The 26,713-nt window shown below is 38.9% G+C and overlaps 1 long non-coding RNA gene across 9 annotated transcripts in view; it reads right to left on the bottom strand.

The window, feature by feature from the left end:
* The window catches only part of LOC114017593 (uncharacterized), a 53,810-nt gene that overhangs the window by 2,852 nt on the left and 24,245 nt on the right, over nucleotides 1-26,713 (bottom strand). For 2 of the 9 annotated variants that reach the window (XR_003562746.2, XR_003562747.2), the window contains exons 3-4: nucleotides 23,313-26,230; nucleotides 498-17,560 (exon numbers count right to left, since the gene is read on the bottom strand). This is a non-coding gene — a long non-coding RNA (uncharacterized LOC114017593). Of the gene's footprint in view, nucleotides 1-497; nucleotides 17,561-23,312; nucleotides 26,231-26,713 lie in introns of those variants that run through there. The other 7 variants (XR_008731483.1, XR_008731482.1, XR_008731485.1 and 4 more) reach the window with 7 other exon arrangements.

The following is a 26,713-nucleotide window of genomic DNA, read 5'->3' as shown; positions in this document are numbered from 1 at the left end:
AATTCAGAAGGCAAACCTGATGCAGATTACAAATAAGGAGAGTGATTTTAGCTAATAGAAAATAAAATCCTCAGAGCTATACTGAGTATACCATGGAAACACAGGTGTACTTTTCCCTTTAAAATGAAAGTGAACAACTATTCTATATAATTAGTGAGATTGTCTAAATGCACAGTTTTACCCTCCAAACTAAGGTCTGTTTACTATCTTAGTTTTTTTTTTTTTTTCCTCAAGGAATTAGAATATGCTGAAATTTTTGAAGCTAAAGCACTTCCTTTTTGTCTTAATGTAGAAACTGTAGGATTAGCTGCCTGAAAATGAACCCATTAGATAGTAATAACTTGATTACAAGCACTTAAACTCCCATACATATCCAGGTTGATCAGAGGTTCTACAAAATTAATTTTCTACAAAATGTAGAAAAAAAACATTTACTGGTCCATCATGACAATATCTTTGTTCTAAAACAAAAATGGAGATCTGCAAGCACCATCACGTGAATTTGAAAGCTTTGTTCACCTTTATTAGTAACGTGATATGCATATATATACTTATACCTTGACAAACTTTCAGCTCTGCTGTCCTGAAGATAGTTGATTGCTGCACTTTCTGCTTGTTATCCTCCATATCTTGTGTCCATCTTCTTCTTGACTCCGTCCGCATATCATTGATGGAGTTAGCTACACCGCGTCTTCCAGGAGACGTCTGGTCTCTGCAGCTCTCTGACCTATCACTCATTCTCTCCATTCCCAACACTTTAAGCTTGTGGTGGAGCATCAAATAGCTGCTGCTACATACTTGGTATCTTCCTTGACATTGTTCTCCATTAAAAAAGACAACTCTAATCAGACTATGGAAAAAATCCAGCCCTAAGACTCAGACAGTATACCAGAGATGAGGAAAATTTCAAGCAAACAGTGAAGCTCAGGATCCCACCTTGGCTTATTTGACCATTATTAAGTTGCAGGAGCCAAGTGTTTGAGCTCCTTTAGAGTAAGGATGTTTCTAGCCTTCAGCTCTGGCCCTGTGGGTTTTGGTCCTAAATGTCCTCTGCCACTGCTGCCTGCTGTTTTCTAACAAAACGGGCAACTGTTCCCAAATTGTCTTGCATCGGCAATGTTTGGGTAATGCGTCTCTATTTCATGGAAGGTATACCTAGAGAGAGAATACATAATGAACTGTTGTGATGAGGCATTTATCTCTGCAACATTGAGAGGTATAACTTAAGAGCGATGTATAGTAGCCATGAAGATAAATAGCACGGCAGGGCAGAGTATCATGTATAAAACATTCCTGGCACTCTAGGTTCCATTTCATTATTAGATTTTTAAAAAGAACCATTTTCTTGGTTAGTTTCCAGACCTAGCAGTCACAGAGGCTAATTTCAAATTGCTTGAGGCCTTGGAAACAAAGATGCATTTTTGCAAACACTGACTTAAGTGCCAATAAAAAATGTGAGCAGGACCCACCCAGCCCTGTAAGGGAATTATACACAAGAGAGTTTTTTCCCCTCACAAACCCCCATCTCCCCCCAGTTTTTTCTGTCATGCACCAGCATTTACAGGTTAGCTTTCAAAACAGCAAAAATATTAGGCAGGAAAAAAAGGTAGCTAGCTAGACAGATAGACAGATTGCCTCCTGTAGTGAGCAGTTTCTTTTGATCCGCATGTGAGGTCCTTCCTCTTTACCTGTCTCCACTGAGATGTCCCCTGGAGTATATTCAGGAAGGATGTGGGACAAAAGCAGGAAGTCCTCAGCAGATCAGCAGGAATGGTTAGGTGTGTAGGTGTTAAAGATTTAATGAATTTGGGTTGCTTAGCCTAAAGAAAAGGAGTCTGGAGGGAGAGCATGGCAGTTACTAGTATGCATATCACTACAATAATCTATAGTAAGGGACAGAATAAAATACTCTTCATGTTCACAGTAAACAGGAGAATCTTAAAAGACAGCATGAAGGTTCAGGTTAGATACCTGGAAAACCTTTGTAATGTAATGGTAGTAAAGCACCAGAATAAGTTACTGGAAATGTGAGATTTGCACTACTGAAAGTCTGATGTGAATGTTTATCTAGAGATAACACAAATGCAATTGACTCTTCTTTGGCTCATGGAGATTGTGAAATCTGCTAAAACCCTTTCAGACCAAGTTGTGATGTGTTAAAAATGCCACATAATAAATATACACCCAAATCACCCAAATGCTAGTGATAAAGCAGTACAAATATAAAATTAATCATTCAGCAGAGCATCTTATCCTGGAATTGTTAGCTTGCTGCTTTTTTTTTTTTTTTTTTTAGATTGTGGTACCAGCTGGCAATAGCATGATAATATATTTATCCTCATTAGAGACAAATGTGTTATTTTATGGTTAATTCAGTATGTAGACTTTAGACCCTGTGGAGTATAGTTCAAGCCTCTGTTTTGCAACAGAATCTGTTACTTCAGTTAATTATTTGCTCTCCCTGAACCCTAGTTTTTCACCTGTAGAAGGAGGACAACATCTCTCCTACACTTTAATTATTTACTGTAAGAATATGTGGAATGAAGAATGGAAACCAGCTGCTTCCAGGGGTGGCCAGACACTTTGTTTAGATAAATAAACTCCTTGGGAACAAGGAATGTGAAGTTCTCATTTTATGGGTAGCATTATAATGAATATCAGTTATTTAATATTTCAAGACAGTAAGCACACCAGATGTAAAAAGTTGTTGAACCTTAAAAGTGTTTCTTGGACCAAATGGCTCTAATGGCAATTAATTTGCTGTGAATAATTATTTTCAGCCAAATATATTTGGGTTTATGTCTGTATAATTTGTATGTACTTTTGCAGTGAGGTAGATGAGAACTTCGGAATGGCATGGAATAAAAACAAAGCTTTCATGCCTCTAAGGAAAGCTCTTCCTGAAATGGTCAGAACCACATGGCTAAAAGTTTCAGACTGGCTCTTTACCCACGATCGCTCAGCACACCAGCTTGCCAAGCCAAAGTACAAGCCTTCCACTGGCGTTAGACTCCCACTACCTAGAGACTGTAACAAAGTCTTGCTCCTCAAGTTCCTCCCCTGAAAGTGCAAGTGTAAGAACTGGATCTCCCTCCCCCAGGGGAGGAGGCTTACCAGGAACTCAGCTCAGACTGTGTTTGATCTTACGTGCAAGGTGATTGAAGTGCAACACTCTGCACAGGTGAGTGTTGTCTCTGTAAGTCCTCCCCTTGCCTCTTCTCTGTGCAGCAGTCTGGCAGTTTCTCAAGTTTCCTTTGCAGTCCTGTGAGCTGAAATTGGCCCTCTTCTTTGTTCTTTTTTCTCTTTTTTTTTTCTTTTTTTTTTTTTTTGGTAGTGTTAAATGTCACTTATTTAAGGATCTGTAGCCATAAAGCACTTTTTAGACTGTTCCTTTTTCTCACTTATGTTTACAGGGAGTGGCATATGTATTTTTAACTAGCAGCTATAAAACCTATAAAAAGACACACGGCTTAACATTTTAGCTGAAGTACAGTGAAAAAAGAATCTGTCTTAAGACCCTTGTTACAAGCTTGATCTATTTTTCTACTACAAGATTACTAATAAAGTAAAATATGTCTGTTTGTAAAGATTTGATTCAAAAGGAAAGCATCAGATTTTTAACAACTACATTCATTTCACTGAAGACGTCCCCCAAACCAGTATACTCTTGCCCCAGACTTGACAGAAATAAAAAAATGGAACACTTCTATTTCACTGAAAAATTTATAACTCATTCTGGGTTTGACGGGCTTACCATTGACAGCTTTCACATTGTTTAACACCTTTCAGGATGTCACTATGAGCCTTACATATAGACCAGATAAAATAACTTTTCTTCGCTGATGTTCAGTCTTGGAGCACATTCAGCGGCTGCTGTCATAGTCAGACCCACAGTGTGAGGTAGATTGTTCTGCATGTGTCACAAACGCGCACTCATGCCTACGCATGTGCAGAAGCCAAGCCTGTAGAGAAAGCTGGATGACTCATCTCTAGTGCTTCTCATTTTTTTGCTAGCCAAGTTGGATACAGGGGCCTCTTTTTGTGCAAAGACTTCCAGGACTGTTGTCATTATCCTCCACCTCCTCTCTCTTTATCACAACACCTTTACTCTTTTTTTTTTTCCAATATATAATTCACATAAGCTAGTTTGTAAGTATTCCTTATTTTGTTCCAGTCATGTGGTGGTGTTCATGCCATACTCAAGTTATATGAAGACAAATGTTCGTACAGAAATTGATCAAAACATCTTTTGGTAAAGTGAGACGAGTCTGGCTCACTGATTGTCTGAATGCTACAAAACCAGAAGCTCTAGATATTCTTCAGAGCTGGGATAATCTGCCAAGCAAAAGAAAACCAAAACCTCACTTAAAAGTCATATATGAATCTTTACATAACATACAGTCTATTTTTACAAGTACTATCTAAACAATTTACACCTTTTGGTATGGTATTGCATAAAACCAGTAATTCTGAAAGAATTTATCACTTTAAAAAGTTGTGTTCTATCTTAACAAAAATAAGGAAGAAAGTTATTACTATTTTAAAGTCTAACAGTCTGAAGCTAAGAGAAATTCCAACCCAACATCTGATATAGTTCCTCAGGTTCAGTGAAAACTTTTTTTTCTGCAAGTCATTCCATTGAAATCCAGGGAATTATGGGCAAGGGGGGGTGGGGGGGTGGGGAGGGGAGGAAATGGTAGAATAACATGCATAGTTGTTCCAGAATCAGGAGTATAACCCATACATGTATTCTTCACTATCAAGTCATTATTTCGTCCAAACAGATCACGTGCATCCATATAACTTTGGTGTGTCTCTTAAGATTAATTTCGTATTATCTGTAGTGAAATATAAAGTATGTTTCCACAGTTGAACATTCAGAAGACCTAATTTTATAACCATTTGAATGAGCATGCAAGTTTAATTGTCTGTCTTTGTGCTTGTTCATTGCCAAGCAAACTTTTGGTAAGTGTCCCATGACGTATTTCAAATACTTTGCTACAACATTAAATATTTTTGTGGTACCTGAATATTAGTGGTGTAATATATTCTCATTTATGTATTTACACGATTTTCTTTCTCACAGCGGTTCAATACAACTTTATTCAATTAGCCTTTTCTGCAGGATGTTGCCAACATCTGCATTCAAGAAATCTTTTGACAAGTAACATTACAATGTGTGTTTTCATTTGCACTGGGGAAATAAGAATTGCCAAAGAAAATTAGGAAACAAATAAAAATAGTCATCTGTGGAAATAAAAACGGTCATCTAATTGTCCAGAGAAGAATCAACCAAAAGGTGTATAAATATAGACAAGGTGAATTATGTGTCAATTCAGTGAGTGCTTATTTCCACATATTTAACCAAGACATTAGCTGTAGAAGTACAATCCTTTCCAAGGCTTGATGTATGGCTTATCAGAAAGCTGCTCCAGCCCCTGGAGCACCCCCTGCCCCTCCTGCACTGACCTGGGTGTCACTCCTCTCTCCTCTGGCTGCTGCTGGTGTTGCACAGGGGTTTCCCCCCATTCTTAAATATGTTATCCCATAAGGCGCTACCACCATCACTGATGGGCTCAGCCTTGGCCAGTGGCAGGACTGTCCTGTAGCCGGCTGGCATTGGCTCTGTTGAACACAGGGAAGCTTCTGGCAGCTTCTCACAGCAGCCACTCCTGTAGCCCCCCCACTACCAAAACATTGCCATGCAAACCCAGTACAAATCACAAGTTGAATGGGTTCTTCTTTGAAGGCTGTGGAGCCAAAGTAAAAAACTAAGCACTTGAATTCAAATTTCTAGTACAGAGCTAAAGATGAAGTTTTGAAGTTTCTCAAAGTACTTTTCTTGAACTAATCTGAAGCATCACCTCAGGTGAAAAATGACATTAAGCCAGATGGCATAGCTGTAGAAGCTGTATGAGTAAAAAGAGTCCCAGAAAAGGAAGTAAATTTAAATGTTGAAGAATAAAAATAGGGGAAAAAACAACTACGAAAAGAACTAAACTACACTACATAAAGGTTTGAGTAGTGCCTTAAGTAAAATTCAAGCTAGTGGCTGAAAGAAGATAAACAGTGCAAGAAAGTACCGGGGTTGGACATCAGGGGATGAGAGATGCCACTGTACCATGGCTGGGGTAGAACGTGGACCTCCCCACCACTGACCAGTTATGACCTCACCCTGGGAATGTACTTACAGTCTGTCATCTAGAGGTGAAATTTTAGCTATACAAAGTGTTATACTCTGGCAGGTGGATCACTTGTTTGAAGCAATGCTTGTCTCTACAGTGACAGCAAATCATGAAAGTGAGATAAGTGTGTGAGTTGGAGGTACTTCCAATTCCTCTTCTTGAAACATAGCTATAGGTATTTGATTTCTTAACACAAAAGGCAATCACGTCACAAAATGAAGATGAATGTGTCTCTATATTTCTAACATGCAGGTGTTAAAGTATTTATTTCTCAGTGTAAACACGCATGGTGCCTGAAGTACAGCTAGTTGCAGCAAGTTGATGGGCACCAAGCAACACAAAAAGGTAATCTGTCAGCATTGCCAGGCTGCAGATTCAAGGCAGAGCACCAGCTGCTAACAGGTGTTTTATACTATAAACCATTATTCGTGTTTAGCCTCTCCCCATTCATTGCTGAGGAATAGAAAATATGATGTTACCATTCCTTGCAAACTTTTCAGTTTAAATCCCTGTTATGGTTCTGTTACACTCAGCGTATATTGAACTAGAAAGTACAACACAGAAGCACAGGTGCAGAGTTTGCTGAAGTATGACAAAAATGGACAGAAAGTTATACAAGCTGTGAGGTAGGTATAGTTCATCTGCCCAAGGTGGACAGGTCAACATTCAACAGAAAGAATGAAGGTTATGGTTTCACGTGGCCAGGGGTTTCACTGTCTGAAAACACAGACTCTAATGAGGATTTCTGTGAAAGAGAGCAGAGACGAACCTACCTTTGTCCCTTGCTCTGTACTAAAAATGCAAGATGAAATGCAGAAATTAACATACACTGCTGCAGGTTTCAGCCGTCCCATTCCTCCACAAATGAGGAAAAAACCAGCCCTTTTAACCAGCCCTAGCCTTATTTTTGACTTACAAATATTTGTCTCAGCACTAGTCTTGACTTTTAAATAAAAACAACACAAAAGAGTTAACAGATCAAAGAATCAAGGGGGATTATAAGTAGAAGAGCATTTTATTGGGGGGGAGGTGGTGTTCAGATAGGCTATTAAACCTTTATTTTTTTCAAAGTGAAATACATTCCTGTGAAAGTTCTCTCTGTTAACACTGCCCTAAGATAGGAATTAATTTTATTTCATTAAACATTTCTTCCAGTGATATACACAGTTATAAAAAATCAATAAAAATGGTCACTAAATAATGGTTGCTAAATGGTGATTACAGAAAAGATTTTACAAACAGCAGTAGACTCAAGAGGTCAGGAGTGAAAAAAGAAAGAGACCATTAAGCTAAGTAGGAACAATCTGCATGAAGCAGCAGTACAAAGTGACCCTCGTAAATGTAAAAAAAATTAAGTGCTAGGTCCATATAATCTAGACAACATTTTAGTACTAGAAAAAAAGTTTATAAATTTTGTACACCACTGGAAGGAAATTTATCTCCAAAAGCACTGACAGGACTCATCAAGTCAATGTTGGTCTGACTGTCTTAAATCAACAAGTTTTTTATTCAAGTTAACAACAACCGTTTTTTTAAAAATTATTCATAGCTGTAAGCAATATTTGATCACATTTTAGGACAAACAGCGTACACCATAATGGCCATTACATAACAATCTTAATTTTACCAAAGCTTTTAATTTTGTTTTTTATTGTCAGAAACTTTCAATATTCAGAGAAAAAGTGTCTGACTACCCAAAAAACCCACCTAAATAAATTCAAATTAATATTAACCACCTTAAAAACACACAAAAAAAGGACATCTTTGGAATGATCTTACTTTCTAGTATTATTGTATGTTCTGTTTTTCTTAAGACATCAATATGTCTTAGGACTCAATATTTTATATATAATGCAATTAAAATTTTAAATCATGATAAATATTTTGTTTATGCTAGATGTGTAAATTTTACTGCAAACACTCAGCTAGACATCTTATCACGTAAGTCCTTCCCTATCCAAGACTAGAATTTTCCATTATTGGAAAGAAAGGGATATTTCTTATGGATAAAGTATTGCAGTTGAGTCTCAAAATATCTGAGTTCAATCTTCAGATTCTCAGGTGCATAAATCTGTATTGAAGACTTACCAGAGCTATTTAGTTTACCTGTTTCAAGTTAGACTTCCTCGAATGAGAGCTACCCAGGCTTTGAAATCATATTCAAGCTGCTGTGGCTTCATTTATACCATCTTTATTTTCATTGCACTCAGGCAACTGAGGGAGTACCTTTGCACAGTATTAAGCTGAGGTACTCTAAGGATTGTTTTCCAAAGAATTGTGAGAGTCTTTCTTTGTCCTTCCTATAATCCACTGTTGGAACAGCTGGATACTAACAGAAGACTGCAGGCTTTAAAGTGACATTTTGGTGCTTGTGTTGGTGCTTTATTTGTGATTAACCTATACTACCAGAGTCAACTATTCTGAATTAAAAACACCACTTTGAGTGAAGGGATGTGCTTGTGGGCCTAGGATCCTGGACTGGACACAAACTCTTCCCGGTGGAACAAATCGACTAGTGCAGCCTCAGGCAATTATTTAAACACTTTATATTCCAATAAATCCATCTGAGAACTGGAAATTATATTTTTTCTTCCCCACACTTTATATGTCTGATTCATTCCAAGCTCTTGTAAGACAAAAAAAAAAATCAGCTAGTATATATGGAAGAAATTTCCTAATTAACAGTTTTTAGATCAGGTTTTGAGACACAGGCTTTTTTGTGTGAGGAAACAGTCCAGTACATTGGGACCTGTGCATTGATTCAATGTGTAGGAGCTTATGTATTGAAGGTAGTAAATCATCTTCATAAAGAGGTATTACAAAAATTTTCAAAGTATTGTTTACCTTCTCTTCCCTATAACAATACGGCAGTTTCCCTAAGCCCAGGAAAGAGGAACCACCACGTCAATTTTTGCAATGCTCAGTTCAAACTACCTACAGGAAAGGGAAGTGATTCAGCATTGAAAACTGCTGCTGCAAAAAGTGTGCTACAAGAGATCAAACTTGACTGTGTCAGTTCAGTATATGCAATTGAAAAACTGCAGGAGGGAATTAGCAAGCACAGTCTAAGCGAAATATCTAATATTTCAGACCTATCTGTCTCTGGATATTGGAAAACTCATTACTGTCACCCCCTGTAAAATAGTACAAATTTGGTAAATAAGAACCCTTTGTCTATCCTCGCATCTCTATATGCCATGCAACAGCATTGTCAGATAACGGCAACCAGAGGTGAAAGTAGAGATCCAAGCCCAGGACGTACATGTTACGTACATTGCTACTGGTAATTTGTTCATCCACTGCCTAAATAGCTGTAGTTCACATGATATATCAAAGCTGCAATACACACGGAATCAACACCCCTCAATCCCACTGCTTCTATTCTTTTCATACAATTGCAATTGAGCCATTTATCTGTAGACCTGATGATGGCTTTTCATATCAATATCACTCAGCTCTATATGTGTGCTGCTGAAAAATTAGTTATGAATGATTGACACTCACCTCTGTGGGAAAATTACTTGGGGGGGCAATTTGGGAAAACTGGGACCTAATAGAGGCATAGTATTACAGAAGGCTTTTTTTAGGGTAAAATACAGCTATCACTTTCAGGATGGTTGGCACACATGGAATCTACTTTACCGCGGCTCCCTAAGCAGCACACCCTGCCAGCTCAGCACATGCTGATAGGGGTAACGGAGGGTGGAGTGGAGCAGACTGTGGCCAGGGTCTGTTGTACTCCCTGCTGGAACGGGAACTTGATGGCACCACAGCTGATGAGCTGCATAGATAAGCTGCATAGTGAAGCTGCACATTGTCATGTGAAGAATCTATGAGATGTTTGCTGCTCAGCCAACCACTGTGGCAAAATTACTTTCCTCAGGTGAAATAATCTCATTGTAATACCAATGCTTACCTCCATCTCAAAGTTACCTGCCTCCAAGGTTCTACCACACGTCACTGGGCAGGTGATACCAGTCAGTAACAACAATATGTATGACTAGAGTCGCTCAAGTTCCACCTACATGTAAAGAAAATAACTGGTCCTGGACTGAAATAAATCCAGAGGGGGGGGAATTGTTGTCTAAACTCCCGAATTACCAAATGCTGATTTCATGTTTAAATATATACAAATCTGTGAATAAAGTTAGGTCAAGCTGGCGCACTCTCTAAAGCTGTTACGAATGAAGGGACCTAACCAAGGGAGTCAGCCTTAGAAGGATGAGAGACAAAGAACATAGTGAAAAGAACACCGTTATCTAAGTTACACAGAAAGAAGCCTTCAAGTCTAGCTATAAGAGGAGACCAGCTGAAAAGGTGTTGCAATCCACTGACATCAACAGAAAATTAGTGGAAAATAGGACAAAGGTAATTGTGGCAGTGGCAAATTGTGACCTCCAAGTCAAATAGCTCCCCGCAAAAGACACCAAAACCCTGCTCGGAGAGCATGCACAGTTAGTGAAGAACTTTAGTAGTGCTATTTGAGGATGCGTACTAATTTGTGTTAGAAGCAAGAAACTATCCTGTGTCTGATGAATATGCAATGTACTGTGAAGTATAAAAAGTAAGCAAAGGAGGGGAGAAGTTAGGGAAAGCTCCATCGTAACTTCTGGGATCAGTTGATGGGCTGAACCTGTCTTCTCCCCCATAGGGACACCTGCCAGGTAAGAACTTTATTCTATGACTGACTCATGCCAGCTGTTATTAGTGTGTTGTTTTAAGCTTGCTGCTTGCTTTGCAGTCAGGGTATTATCACCGGCAAACTTGGAACCTTATTCTGTCACAAACTTGCATTTTGTATAATTAAAGATCTTTAGCTGAAGTTCATTTTGTATAAATGTCCAGGAATTTGGGTAGCTGTTATAAGGGTTTTGACTCAGTGATGCTGTCAGCAGGGGTCCCTGAAAAGGTTACTCAAATCACTCTCCAATACAGTGGGCTGTCAAGACACAGGTAGTGGACAGGCTGGCCAGAGATAAGGGTCTCATCTTTCTTGGGAAACTGACAGGCTGATCAAATATAAAGGGTTCAAGGAATCCCCCCTTCTTAACGTGACAACCTCACTGGAGTTCATGCAAGACTTCTATTAACTATTGTGGACCATAGTATAAGGTAGTTTTACTCTTCTACCAATGACAACTAATGAACTCCAGCCTACAGAAGAAACTCCTCTTATTAAGCTCCAAGGACATCAGTTTGTATTTGTGTTCATTTACTTTTGGGGACATGGCTAGATTAGCTTTAGTCTCTGCCCTGTCATTATTGTGTAGTGAACTCACTTATGCTTTCCTGTGTTCTTTTTATTTATACAGCTGAATATCCTTTTGCTATTTGTTTAATTTCCTTTACAAAGTCTGGCTAGACTGACTTTTGGCATGTCTCATTATCCCCATACGTCTTGATCTTCTAAACATGATTGCATTGCTGAGCAGGACTTTTTCCTTTTCCTGGTGGGGTGTATACTTATTCGTGTGATTTGTTTTGTGCTTTTTATTAAACCAGTGAGATCCAGAGCCCTATCCTAAAATTTTCCCCAGAGTTCAGAGTATAAATTCCACACAGTTTTTTGTCCTTTTTACACAACAAGATTTCAAGTCTCCAGTTGCTACTCCTTGATCTTTTCAATGCAACTGACTTCACAAATCTTAAGATGTTCATTCACACCCCAGCTGCCAGCTGCCATGATACTTCCTCAGCAGTCAGAAAACAACTCCTGGCCACACAACCAATTGAGATATGTAGTAACATCTGACAAAATGCATGCACCAGCTCACCAACAGATGGCTTATCCTCCACTGCCACCTTCTTTGCATTGCCCACTGGCCCTAGTCTTAGATTCCCTAATAATTCCCTAACAATACTCACCCCATCTAGCTGGTCTTTCTGCTAGTTTTGAACAGATCTCATGCATGTCAGCCTGTCACTGTTCAAAGAAAGATCCACAGACCCAAGTCTGTTGCATACTCACTTATGAATCTTCTCTAAGAAATCCACATATATAATATCTCTCCTTGCCTATATTTTCGGTCTTTAAAATATCAAATTCATGGTACTTATGGTTTCAATGTCCTGTCAAAACCCATAAATTTTGATGATTAATTCATGTCATCAAATAGAGCTCTTTCTATGCATATCTATCTGCAGCCAAAGAGGACAATTCATCATCCCCACAAATCGCTGACCTATTTTCCTGACAATCCCTAGGAAATAAGTAATAGGTCATATTAACTTAGGTCATGTTAGGGAAAAAGGTCATATTACCCATCCTTGGATGCCCATCACTCTATGACTGCTTTGCAAGCACACCCTGCCATGCATCCGGGGTGTGCTGGAGGTGGTTTGTTCCTTTTCAGCTACCAGCTGCTTCCTGACCTTTCTGACAAAAACTTAAGTCTAGTGAGCACTGCTCCCTTTTGCTGATGCTATTTTTCCTGAGCACTGTCGCCTGTTCTTGGTTTGATGAGTCTCCTTCACCTCTTCCTGCTCTCTTTTCAGGCTTGCACATGGAAGTCCTTATACACTGTACGTGGGGGGTCCCGTCCTTGCCAGCTGACCCCCTGGCTCATGTCCATGCTCCCTGGCACTGCTTCAACACCCGTTAATGTTCTTTTGGCAGCTCACCCTGACATGCATATTGGTGAATCCCTTTCACTCCCAGGAAACAGTGAGGCCAGAAATGATCCTGGCCACAGCCAAAACAATATACAGAGCAGCCAGGAGTGTAATTGACCCTTGGCTCTTTCTAACACTGTGCAACACGCATGAGTTGATGTTTTGAAAATGCCCTGTACATTGGGCCGCACAGTGATGTGCATTAGAACAACTGGAACTACTCACTTAGCAGGGAACAGCCCAGGGGATTCAGGGTCCGAAAGGCCACAGCAAAGGTATGTATTTAGATGGACTGAGGGGGTTCCAGTGCTCTATAATCAGTCTTGAGGGATGTAACTGCTATGGCGAAGAATTAGGCTGGTAGGAGGAGTAGCAGTGTCCAGGCATGCAAACTTCACCTCTGCAATCATTCTATAGCTGCAAGGATGTCTTGACAAACAAACAAGGCTAGGCTACAAACCAACAGAGTTGCTTCAGGCTGCAAGAGAACAGTGGAAAGAATATCTGGAGAGGTGCCCATGGCACCAAAAGAAAAATTTTACAAGGTATTTTCAAGAATTCTTCTAGCTGCGCATACTGCTGCTTGGCAAAAGTACTGAACAAATCTTGCAGCCAATCACTGTTAAAATGTCACCATCTTTAATGCAAATAGGTTTACTTAGTACACGACCCCACAGGAAGTGCAAAAGTGGATTATTGACTCAGAAAATAAACCTAATAAGCTTTAAAATACAGCGAGAACATTAAAAAAAAATAAATCACGCTGTAAAAATTTCATTAGAAGCAGTACCTTCTCAAAATGTAAAAATTTTTGGACAGTAAGTACTGCAAAGCTTTCATTATCAATGCCATTCTTATTGTTTGTGCTGTATAATTATGTTTAAGACTAGAAAAGTAAATGAGAAGTACTCAGTGAACCCATTAAAACAGCAACATTATCTGAAAAACAAATTCTAATAATGTATAAATTTAAATCTCATAATAATCTCATAATAGAAGAACTATTATTTCAGCATATACAGTGCTGGCATGGGGTGTAATTTAGCTTGAATCCAAGAGGTCTGTCAGACCAACCAATGCCCTGAGTGCCTTGATAAACTAGAACAGATGCATAATAAGATAACTCAGACAGCTTCCTAAAGTTTCATCTGCCAGTGGGACCCACTTGGTACAGCCAGAGCCCTTTGCCAAGTCTACTTTCTCACACTGTATAGATGGCCTTGCTCCAGTAGCAGCTCTCATCTTCTATCCAGCTGCTACACACAATCTCAGAAAGAGAGTTTTTATTATGCATTAATTCCAAAGGACTACAAAGAACAATAGGACCTGCTAACTACTCCCTAGCAGGTCGTTCAGCACTTTTAGAAGCCCATTTTTAAAGGCTTAGAGTTGGCAAAACTCAGCTCTGCCCCCCCCCTCTTCACACAAATGGTTCAGTGAACCTTGAGCTCAAAAGAATGTGAGGGCTCACATCAGAAATCAGGTTTAGGATTTATTAAACTCTAGATTTTTAATAGAAAATTCTGACACTGTAGAAATACTGGTTTTCTTATGGGTAGTTCTTGAAATCATTGAACTTTGCAATTTTCTTTAGGAGTTTTTCTACATGTACATTTCCGTTGCAGAGGCTTAACTTCTCACTTGAATTGCTCCTCTAAAGCTAGCCTAACCTCGAATGAGTCATGCTGTGAGGGTGAGGAGGCATCTGAGATTCAAGTGACTTGGATCTGCTGTCCTTGGCCATGTATGTCTCTTATTTCTAGGAAGCTCATCCCACAGTTCTGTGCAGTGCAGCAAGCCAAGGTTTTCTATCATTTCTATGCTGAAATATAGTAGGAGGACTTTTTTGAACTTTCTAGAGGGTATTTAAGCCTCTAAGTTTAGCCTGAAGAAAAGAAGGCTCTGGGGAGACCTTAACACAGCCTTTCAATATTTAGAGGGGGCTTATAAGATGAAGAAAGACTTCTTGCCAGATCCTGTAGTGACAGCACAAGGGGCAATGGTTTTAAACTGAAAGAGGGTAAATTTGGATTGGATATAAGGAATAAATTCTTTACAATGACAGTGGTGAAGCACTGGAACTAGATGCCCAGAGAAGCTGTGGGTGCCCAGTCCCTGGAAGTGTTCAAGGTCAGGTTGGCTAGGGCTTTGAGCAACCTGGTCTAGTTGAAGATGTCCCTGCTCATGGATCATCCCTTCCAACCCAACCCAATCTATGATTCTATGATTCTTTGTTTCTATGATTCCATTTATTTGTGAAAAGGTGCAAAGGACTAGCAATACCAAAATACCAGCTTCACCTAAAGAGCAACACAACTTTGTTAGAAGTACTTACACTAGGATTTAATATACTCTCTTTTTCTAGATGTCAGCTGTTGCTCAAACACGCAATGTTGCCTAGAAAAAAAAATCATGGGGACTTTTCATGGAGTAGGACTCACATGGAGAATCAAACCTCTGAAAAAGGACAGTCAGTCCTAGAATAAACAGTTCCATGAGCCTTCATTGCAAGGGTCCTTGCAATTGCCTGTTCCAAAGGATTCAGTGAGACTCCCCAATGTGCTGATGAATTCTTATGATCCAGAAATTTGCTTTGTGCAGTACAGTAGGCAGCCTTTCAGGGTCTGTACTGTGATGACATGATTCTGCATGTTTCTGACTGGATCCCATACATATTTATTATAAGTCTTCTATTTTGGTATATCCCAAAGTTGTCCTTCAGATTTGAGAGTCCTGTGTCTCAAAAATTTGCAGATTCTTTTGATATATTTTATGCAAGTGATGCATATCTTGCATTTTTTAATATTTCCACATTCATGTTCAGATTATTTCTGTCATCTACAGAGAAAAAATTCAGCGTTCCATTAGCTTGGAGGTTTCTTTTTATTGAAAACACAATAAATAATGTCTTAAAGTGAAGAAATAATGGTGTAAACATGTATAAATCCTGATTATTCAGAAACATTCTGAATTTATTACTTTAAAACTCCCAGGAAGTAAAAGAAATTAATTTGGTATTTTATATTAATAAACAATTCTATTTCTTTCTTACTTTGGCTACTCAATACATGTAAAGAGTATGATTTTGAAATAAACTCCTTAAATGTAATACATTAACCTACATTAAGACAGCCTTTTGTTTAATTAATGAAATTGTTTCCAAATACTCCACATTTCTTACTGCAACAAATCAGCATTGTCCAGACACAATAACTGGAGATTACACATGCACATATACTCCTGGTTAAGCACCCTAAAAAAAACCCAACACACCACAACTTGAATTTCTGTTTCAGTACCCTACTGCATTAAACTGGCTGATTCCATATTTTGGGGTTTGTGAATCTGAGATGTGATAAATTGGATATAAACCCTGTCCCTTTTATAGGTCATGAATAGGGCACTTATTTTTGTTATATGATCTCAATCCTAAGGTGAAAGACATTGTTCCCTAGTTTGATGAATTTAGTGAAAATTTTGCTTCTATAGTGAGCATGGTGAGCATGGAGACAAGATTTCTGGATTATAGTCTTGGAGGCAACTAAATTAGCCATGACATTTTATGAGTTCTTTCAGCATTACAAGGCTGGATTATGGTGAAAATTAATGATTTTCATACCAGATCCTTCAAATCAAATACTGTTCACCTAGTCAAAAGTGAGTTAATTTCAAACTATGTACTTTCTCCAATCAGCTATCAACAGACTCCAGAAAAACAAGTTTTAAACTTGAATATCAACGAAGAAAAAGTTCAAACACTTTGGAGGAAAAAAAAAAAAACGTTTTAGTACGGGATTTTTTCAGCACAAATCCAGACATGTGAAAGATATTTTTATGTCCTTTTTATAGTAAGTTTCAGAGTGAAGCCAACCAATCTGCAAAAATTGCACATGTAAGTGAGCAAATATTCCTGCTATTGCCTGTGCTGTTTGATCTCACAGTCTAGAAGAGAAGCAGAACTATATTTAATGACTCCTGCAGCCAGAATTTCGATTTAAAAAACCATCCCTGAGCTCTGTTGTTCTTTGAAATATGAAACCCCCATCTCATTTTCCTGCTCAGAGAGCTTGAAACTGATGACGTCAAGATCCTTCCATTAAATCGCTGACAGGTAGCCGGCTGCCAGGATTCCAGACGGGACCCAAATTCACAAGGCGTCAGGGATGGAGGTTAATGTCCACACACAAGTCTTATAACAGCCAAATACAGAAGAGAAGGTTTTCGAGAAGCAACTTCCACAAGGATGTCAGAAGCAGAAATTAGGGAATGAAGGAGATATGCTTCAGCCCCTTGTACTTCCATGGTAGGTGATGAAGTCTATAATTAAAAGCAGTCTAAGGATACTGTTAAGTGACAGAAATACTGGAGACAATTTGTCAGCACCTGGATTAGCAGGCCCACAAAAATAAATTATTCATGGGTTGCTTATGTGTTATGTCACCATCATGAAACAGTTTTGTTAGTACTAGCTTTACTGTTTCATTTCTTGGGCTGAATAGCAGATTTGTCACTCCCACAAAAACATTCACATTTTCTGTTTAAGAGAATCTGAGATGTGTCACTGTAATGCAAAAAGTATAAATATTACTTTTTTGGGAGTTTTGTCTTTACCTGTGTAAAAAGAAGGAGTCTTCATGTATATTCCTATGTTGTAGCAGTGAGTGGTAAGACAACACAGAAGCCAAAGCCCCTTCAGGTGCTCTTATCCCAGTAAAGTCTCACACAGGTTAATGTGGGACAGATGATAATAGAAGACTGCAGAGCTGGTCAAGAAAAGAAGATAACTGAGTCCAGAACAAGAGCAGTGCCAATAAAGAAAAGTAAAAATTATAGAGTTTATGGGCACTGAATGGAGTAATAGGGAATTGTGTATCTATAGAAGCAAAGCAGGAGAAAACAGTAAAAGCTTTCACCAATGTTCTGTGCACAACAGTGATACTCTTGTGCTGGGGTGGAGCACAGCATGATAATAAGGAGTTTACCTACATTTCCTGTTTAGCACTCCTCCATGTTTTCCCCTGCTTCATGTTCGTGTGCTTCAAAAGATAGGTGACACCAGTTTATACTAGCTTGAACTTACTCCTGCTATATCCGCTCTGCAAGTATCTTGTTTAACTTGAAATGCAAAACCATCTCACATTCCAGGACCTAAATGTCTACGCAGATAGTGTAAGAAGTGAGCCAATTGCTGTTCAGATGATGAGTTGTGATTTCATAAACATTTAGTGATAGGAAAGTTTGTTTGTATTCCTGTCCTAGCCCGTCATCTTAACTAAATCTAAAATTTCATCTATGATATCCTTTAACTATGGACATCTCTGTTTTATAAAGATGAACTCTATTTCCTGAAAGTGCATGGTGAAGCATTGTGTTTTCATGTGCAATATCTTGATTATATTTTGCAAAGAGGGATTTCTGTCTCTGCGACATTGTAACAAAAATCACATACCATGTATGAATGCATCATTTAAAGTTGCGTAGGTTTATGGCATACTGTGACAGCTTTTTCTCTCCAGAGTCCGCTGGTCGTTTGATAATGGTTTTAGACCTTGACATGAGTGCCTTCAGGCATTTGACCTACACGGGACACCTACCAGCAAATTATGTTGACTGTAAATAAGGAAAAAACATACATGAAACATAAATCTTCCTTTCTTGCTAACAGAAGAAAGTGGTAAAAAGTGTCCTTGATTACCGATATACAGAGAACCTGAGAAACCAAAAGGCTGTTTGCAGCGATATGGCAAAATGCTGATGGAAAATCACTTTGGCAGCATGTGAGGAAATGGGGAAGTGAACAAAAGACAAAAGAAACAGTCCATGTAAAACTTCCTGCTTGCATAAAAATCCCGGCATCGACCTTCCTATCTCTATGGAAATTGCAAGATAAATAGTTTAACCCTCAGATTTATAATTTTTAAGTGACTAAAACTTATAAAATGCTTCCAGAATTGAGGGGTCATGTATGCTAACAGGCCCACAGCATGACACTAACACAAGATGGGGAATGCAGAAGTGCCATAGCAACGAGGTGTTGGTAAAGGTCTTGTTTGAAATATCATGTACTAGGCTGGTCATCTATGCTCAAGAAAGAAAAAATTGAACTGGAAGAGAAGCAGAACCTATGGAATTGATTAAGTAAAGAGAAAACCATACAATGAGGCCTTGCAGAGTTTCCATTGTTTAGCCAAGAAAAACAAGAGATGGAAGAGGATACAAGGACTCTAGAAATATGTCTTTGGATGAATATCAAGGAGAAAAAGTATATCTCAAGCTAAATAGAAGCACTAACATAAAATCAAATTACTGTAAACTGGTTATGAATAAATCTATTCTGGAAATTCCTGATATTTGAACAGCAAACTTTTAAGAGTAGCCACATAAGCTATGGGAGAAAGTGAAGCTAAATTTGTTTTAAGATGAACTTCAGAAAAGAAAGAGCTGTATAACAGAGAAAATGTCTGGGCCTAGGAAGCTGGTGGCTCACTTCAGTCCTCTAGACAGAGGCAACTAGTGCCATGTCCTCGGACACTGCTCCCAGCCTCCAGCTGCCAGCTCAGGGAAGTTCTTCTACAAGATCTAAGTAGTATTTGCCAGACGTGCAGATTTTTTTATCTAAGATACAGCATCTCAAATGGCATTAGGCGACCATGTGTAAGCTTCTGAATCAGGCTGTGAGCATGGGCAATCAGACTTCAGATATGTCATGTGTTACGTAGGCAGAGACTTATCCTAAGTACCTGGATCTTTATGAGCTTGTATTGCATCTATAATGTGTTCTCAGGGCTTTTTACTTGTCACATTTGGAGGCCAGGGAGGATTTCCACATGTGAATGTTCTAGTTTCTAGGGGAGGCAGATTTTGCTTTCAGCTTTGAAGCTGAAAATGTTCACCATAGCTGAGGGAGGAAGTTTACAAGATACATTTGAGGGTCACATTGCTTCAGGCTGTTGCTAGGGGTTAAAGAAAATACTGATCAAGAGAGAGGTTTTTCTGCCCAGTTTGGTTTAAAGGGTCTTTTTTCTCTTGCCTTTCTGTATAGAAAGTAGTTGGTCTTTGAGGACATTTTGTTTAACAGATACTATGCTAGTCCAAAGACTGGAGATGTTCTTCGTTTCTTGCTTACGCTTCCCTTGGCACAGCTGTGACACAGCCTGCATAAGACTATAAATTCAGTACAGGGTGATGGACATGCTTTGCAGTCTAGAGTGTTAGGTACATGTGGAATCTCTGCAGCCTTTTGAACCTGAGATTTTTCCTCGGTTGCCCACAGTTCTGGGTGTTCTGACCTGGATGAACCGGACTGTACAGATCATGACCTAAACTGTCTTTCCCAGCCATATGCTCCTATTTTTATGTCCATATATGTATAATCAATCACAATCAATACTGAATGCTGGGAGAACTTGCATTAGGCTGCCCTGAATTTTCTGTGAATTCTAGCAGTACGTTTTTTTACACTTATTAGCTCACTCCTGGACATCTTTCTCCATGTAACAGAATAAATAATTGTTATTTTATTTTAGATGTTCAGTGTCTTTGTTGTGGACTGCTTCTTTGCAGGAAACACCTCAATGATTATTTTTTTATATTATTTCTTTCTTTTTTAATAGAAGTCACATACATACTGGGTATACTTGAAAAATTCTCAGGAAGGTGCATTGCCACAGTTGCATATTTGAAAGTGTCCACACAAGTATAAAATAGCTGTATGCACAGAGAATGTAACCTATACTATATTAAGCTGTGAGCATTGCATGTGCCACCTGGTTGTTTTACCAGAGGCTCATATGTGATTATGGAGGAGATAAGTCTAAACGGCGAGGTAGAATTAAAAACCAAGAAATAAAACATTTAGAGATACAATGTTTCTGCAAAAAAACTTTCAACATACTTAATATCTGGGAGATGAATGGGAAAATGTATACCTGACTACATTTTCCCAGGAAAATGAAAACTGGGATGTCAAGATCTTGGCCCTTTGAGTTCAAAACTCCCTTCAAGAGAGGAGACTCTGGAAGCAGAAAGACAAAGCTACTTCCTGAGACAGCATCTGTGTCAGGAGGAGACTGAATGTGAATCTGAGTTGTCACAGGAATGAGATGCTGAGTCAGAGCACCCTTATGGGAAATGCCCCAGTTTAGGATGGGCTTGGGTTTGCCAGGAAAAGTGAGCCAGCACGTAAGCCATGATGCTGATCCACCATCATCCTCATCTGGGTGTGATGAAGCAGATAGCGATCCTGGTGCAGAGAGCTGTAGCTATCTTTTCCTGTATCTCTGTCATTAGTCACAGCTCCCACCTGGGACCTGGTAGCTGACTGCATGTGAACCAGGCCAAAATCAACAGACTAGCTACAATCACAGAATGTAGGAATATATTAAAGGAAGCTGGAATTACACTAGCTGTCACTTCTCATATTTTAGATTATTGCCCTGTAACTGGGAATAGAGGCTGCTGGAGCTGAAACAAGTGTACACAGGTACAAATGTTTCCCCCTGCTCATCTGTGTTTTAAGCCTTGTTCAGGGGTAGCTGAAAGCTCTCTTTGACCTTGCCCTGAAATGGGCTAGAAGTGCTCACTGAGGTCCAAGAGACCTCAGCTGCTTACCTTCTGGTGCCAAGTTGAGATCGAGACCCTGACTGAATCCACATGTCTGGACTTTTTGGTCATTGACATGCTAAATCTGGATAAAAATTTAGTATGTCAGTAGGTATGTTGATGACAGAGCTCGGAATTAACTTTCAGCCATAAAACTATCATAACTTCCTATGATGCAGAGAGGCAGGGCAGAGGGAGTCTGAAGACAGCTGTGGATGGCTAACAACTGGACAGTGCTGAGCTGTATGTAGGAAGATTACAACATATCCAGTGTGGATTATTTTATTGCTGTTTTCTTATGTCATGCAGTGTTACTGTGAACAGTATCTTGAAAAGCCTGTTAAGTCACCGTCTGTTCCTGCTCGCAGTTCCCAAGAGAAGAACAGCAGGTACAGCATGTAACCCAGGCTTACTGAAGCAATGTCAGCTTAGCAATCAGGCACCTAACATCCAAGCTCTCTTCCAAAAGTGTAAGAGCCACTGCATTCACTCCCAGGCAAGTGACATCCCCTAAAGTCACATTCAATCAGACAGTGGTATGGGTGGAAGGACAATATACTTTATTTCAGAAGTTCTTTTAGCTTTGTCTTAGCAAAAGACTGGTAACATTTCTGTTAACAAAGCTTACATCTCATCTTTTATGGATTCATTGCATATTTATATGCTTTGGTGCCTCTTCAAGGAAACTGGTGACACCTCCTATTTTCTTCATGATAGTTACATCAGTTTTACAAGACATGATCAAAGAGCTTGTCTTTAGCGTTGTTTCTAAGTAGAGCTTTTGTTATTACATATCCTCTCCAGAAAAAACAACTTTGTATCTCCTGAGAATGTAACAGGTCCACAAAACCGTATCTAATTGCAGATTCAATGTAATTGGCTTTCTTGTGCATTCAGTGCACCAAAGCACTGCTATCAGGTCTGCTTTGCACCATGTTCTGGTGAAAAGAGGTCCAACAGAAGAGTTCCCTTCCCTTCAGGAATACAGAAACAAACAAGGGAGTTCGATAAACACAGGCTGGAGATAGAAATAAACTTTTTGGAGGTATTCTTCCTTTCTCGTATCTGGGAAAACAGGGGTCAGATCATAGGTAGTATATTTGTTCCTGTTAGTTCATTTTCGTTTTTCCACAACCTGAATTGTCTTTCTCCTCTTTCCTTCCCCAGGGAGGTCCAGCCTGTGAATCCCAAAGTAGTGCTTACCTGATTATTACTCTCCTACTACCATCCAGAAGGTTAACTACTAGAAACATAGGTAAAAGAAGGGCAGTGGTATGGCTCATATTGTTCTAACACCAATTAAAGTCAGTAGAAAGACTTGCACTGACCCCCATGTTTTGGTGAAGTTGGACTTTTATAGCTTGAGTTTGAAAACTGGTCAAAGAAAACAAACTGCAACTTAAGATCTGACATTGTGTAAACCAAAATCAAATACAAAGCAAAAAAATCTTTGAAACGTTAAAAAAAAATACCCTTGAATTAACTGCTTGGAATTAAATATTGTTATAACCGTATTAGATATCATATGTGGCAAATTTCTTTTGTCCATTAGTAAAAAATCAAAATCAATAATGATTTTTTTAAAAAAGAATGGACATTTCTTATTCCATTTGGCAGAACACTGAGTAGCAGGCTACTTGCACAGGCATGATCATCTCACAAGTCTTATTTTCTCTAGTGCTACAGTTGTCCTCAAATTTTGATTTCAGGGTACCACTTTCCTCAGACCTACATCCCAGGCCTTACTGCTTTGCCAGCAACTGGTTGCATGCATCAGTCTAGGGAACTAAAGGCCAGTTTCTGGAAGGCAGACTTATGGAAAACAACTGACAATGAATCCCTGAAGTTAGTAGGTGTTAGTCATTAAAATTGTTCTTAATGAATGAATCTCACAACACCGAAAGTAGTACTCACCAGACAATGAGGGAAGTGGCAGGATGTACTCACACAAAGCATAGAAATGACATGACAAAAAACACCATCTAGGTTGTAGCAGCATCTGCTTCTGCTCATTCTAAAGAATTATAAAGGGTTAACATTTATTGCAACGTAATTAAGCACAGAGAAAAATAGAAGGTGATAAGCAATGTTTGCTTCCACATGCCACAAACAGAGACAAGATACATAAATACAAAAGGGAAGGGTAAGTTGCAATGAAGGTTAACTTCTCACAGACCTTAATGCATGCGTAGATGTTCAGGTCAGATCTCTTCAATCAGAGACAAATTATTGAATTTAATTCATTTAAGCTATATCTAACCTCAGCAGATAGTGTTTCACAAGGAGAGAATCTGGGAGGTAGAAGAGTTGACCACAAGGATGTGATGTCCACATTCAGTTTAAAGTTCTTGCTGAAAACTAGATCTAGTCTGATCCCACTTGTTCAACACCCATTAGCAGTGGGAGTGCAGGTATCTTCCTGCAGCATTTCTACCAGATTAGTTTTATTGAAAAAAAAAATAAAAATCCAGTCTGCATGCTCCAAGACCAATTCATAGGGTGAACTCTGAGACAGCAAGGAATTGACAAACTCTCTTTTGATCCAAACTAGAAAAATAAGTCCATTGATGTGTCTACCTCATGTCCATAGTGTTTATCCAGATGTATCTTTTGGGCATTCACATCTGTGAGACTACATTCCCAATCTCCTTCAATTGCAAAGTAAGATACCATTATTAAGGTATTATAACACAGTAGCTCTTGCATTTCGTTGGCTGTGGTTTTCTTGAAGCCCATAAAACAGTCATGTCTTCCTTTCTGCTAAGAACTTGCCTGATTCAGCACCTGCTGAACTCTGTGAAAGTCCTTTTGGTGACTTCAAGCAATTGTGGAACAGCCCCCAGGTAAACTGCTCATTCAAGTGCTTTGAGTTGGATTTTCAAGTGAATTTGATTGTTATTCAGTAGCGCTGCTTTGTCTCAGAACCACTGCTGGACCTATTTTATATTGGCAGGAGCAAAGATTCCTTCTGCTCAGAAGCCAGGAGATGGTATAGAGCCAGCTGCAGTTTCTGTAGTTCCAGCACTTTTCCAACACCTTCCAACACCAACACCTTGGCACCTGCTGCAGCAAAGTCTGACCATAGGAACAGGATCAGTTATTATATCTACTTTTCTCCACAGTAACATCTTTTTTCATATTTCCATGACTAGGTGTGTTTGGTATTGCCCTTTATTAGCCCAAGTCTGGCAAAAGTCTAATTTCATAGCCAGTACAAATACCATTGAAATTTAATGAAGAGTCAAATATTCACCTGTGTGAAACTCACCGTTACTCCATGCCTCATGTTGGTCTGTCTAATGCTTTTCTTCCCTCTGTGTCCAAATTTTTACATCATTACATCGTGAGGCATGTAACACAGTAAAGTACCGCCAGCAAAAGCCACATCTCTGTCCATGGAACATATTCCTTTTCACTCAGCAGTTTCTCTGCTGCAGCAGGTATGGTTCATATCCTCTGACTGAAAAGCAGGTCCCTGGAGGAAAGTGGCTGCTGCTCATAAAAATACACTGTCAGGCAAAAATGATGCATTCTTTGGTTTTAATATTTAGTATGATCCCATGATGACCCCCAGCCCACATACCAGGAACTTCTAACCTAGATGATGTTGGGCAACAGAGAGAATTGGTTAAACAAATGGGGCTTTTTTTGTTCAGCAAGTCACTCCCTGTGTGTTCTACCACTGAGCTTTTTTATTGCAGAGTAGGTTTGTTTGAAGTAAAACTGACAGAAAATTTTGTGATAAGATAGTTGTTTGTCAGAAACTGTTGATCTGTCCAAATAGAAAAGTATGACTGAGAAGCACTCACACTACTTGTAAAGGACAAGGCTTATCTGGTCAAATTCAGACGGAAGACAGATGTTCACTGACCTTAAAAGAGTTTCAGGCAGGCACGTGGGAGTAAGAATCCAACCATGACGTTCTTGCTTTGCTTATTTCAGTCCATGGATCTGAACCTCACACTCCCACACACCCAGCAGGTTTTCTGCTTTCTGGACTATTAAGTCATCTTCCCTTATGCTCTCTCCAAACAGATAATGCAGTTAACCATGTGAAGTGGAGTATGTCCAATACGAATGACTGAGAGAAGCATGGAGATTTACTCAATAACATGTTTCAGATGTTTGGTTAAAATCTACCCCTCCAGGATTCAAACACCTTTCAGTAATATCCTACAAAAAGGTAAACATGTCAAGTGAAATGTAGACAGAAAAAAAGACTGAAGTTAAAATTCTTTGGCATGTTCAGAGATCTAGATTTCCAATATGCCAGCTCTCAAGATACTTCATAATATGGGATAGATAGGTCTGCCACCTTCTACTAGCAACCTGGAAATGACCTAATGTAATTTCTAAGTATAATATCTGTACACACACCCCAAAATATAAAATCGGCACAAGAAATCAGAAAGGGAAAAGGAAAATAGTTTTTCATTGTGTTCTTGCATAACAGTTTTCTGTAACACAGGAGTGGGACAATCAGTAATGTTGTGCACTCACATAATCCTTTGAGATCTCATATTCCTTTAAAAAAGTTAATAAACTCATATCTGTGGATTCCTTGAGGTAGGTATTTTCCTCTTTTTGAAGATGAGAAAAATGTAGTATAGAGGTAGTAGGTTCTCCATATCAGATAAAAGGTCATTGGCAGAACCACAGAAAGAACCTGTATATATAGCCCTCAGCCTTACCTATGACATTATCCTTCTCCATAAAGTATTCTTCCTTCCAAAGGTATCACAGTCAGAGTTGAATGGAAAGATGCTCTTTCACCTCATCTACGTTGAGGTTTCTCCTTTTCTCCTGTTACATGAGATGGGTTCAAGTACTGCCTGTGAAGCAAGGGAGAATTACCCAGATCATCTAGTCCTCTGTTTTTAAAGTGTATCCCTAATCAAAGCAATATGAAGTATTTTAACCTTGGATCTCCTTTCCTAATGCTGAACAGGCTCTACTGTACACAGGATATATTTGGGTGGGGTTTTTTATTAACAGTTTTTTCATTAGAGCATCACATTTCAGCAAACTATTTCAATTAATTCCTTTTTTCCAATGAAAAAACATTTTGCTGAGAAATTTCTAAGCACTTGACTTTCAGAATAAGTTAATAACCTGGACTTAAAACCTGAATTCCTTCCTGAAGGCATATTTCATCCTCTCAAGGATTTGATCTGCCACATAAAAAAAAAAAAAACAACTGGGAGTAGCACTAGAAATAACAATGGTTTATCATTTGTATTTTGTTAGGAAAGCAATTTTATTCATAGCAAAAATCACCTCGGAACTTTCTTTTGACTGCAGTGACATCTGCTGGT

Source organism: Falco cherrug, chromosome 3, assembly GCF_023634085.1.
Source record: "Falco cherrug isolate bFalChe1 chromosome 3, bFalChe1.pri, whole genome shotgun sequence".
In the NCBI taxonomy this organism is placed as follows: Eukaryota; Metazoa; Chordata; class Aves; order Falconiformes; family Falconidae; genus Falco; species Falco cherrug.
Note: the sequence above shows the minus strand (reverse complement) of the source record. Positions and strands in the feature narration are given on the sequence as shown.